At 47.3% G+C, this 224-nt stretch overlaps 1 protein-coding gene across 2 annotated transcripts in view; it reads right to left on the minus strand.

The window, feature by feature from the left end:
- The window catches only part of far1 (fatty acyl CoA reductase 1), a gene marked incomplete at its 5' end in the record, with an annotated part of 15,608 nt that overhangs the window by 12,397 nt on the left and 2,987 nt on the right, over nucleotides 1–224 (minus strand).

Consider the following 224-nt stretch of genomic DNA (forward strand, 5'->3'; position numbering starts at 1 on the left):
GTGGACGTTGAGACTGGCGTTTTGCGGGTACCATTTAATGAAGCTGCCAGTTGAGGACCTGTGAGGCGTCTATTTCTCAAACTAGAGACTCTAATGTACTTGTCCTCTTGCTTAGTTGTGCACCGGGGCCTCCCACTTCTCTTTCTATTCTGGTTAGAGCCCGTTTGTGCTGTTCTCTGAAGGGAGTAGTACACACTGTTGTAGTACACACTGTTGTAGGAAAT

Source organism: Morone saxatilis, unplaced genomic scaffold, assembly GCF_004916995.1.
Source record: "Morone saxatilis isolate NCDOM2014 unplaced genomic scaffold, NCSU_SB_2.0 Contig2, whole genome shotgun sequence".
Taxonomy (NCBI): Eukaryota; Metazoa; Chordata; class Actinopteri; family Moronidae; genus Morone; species Morone saxatilis.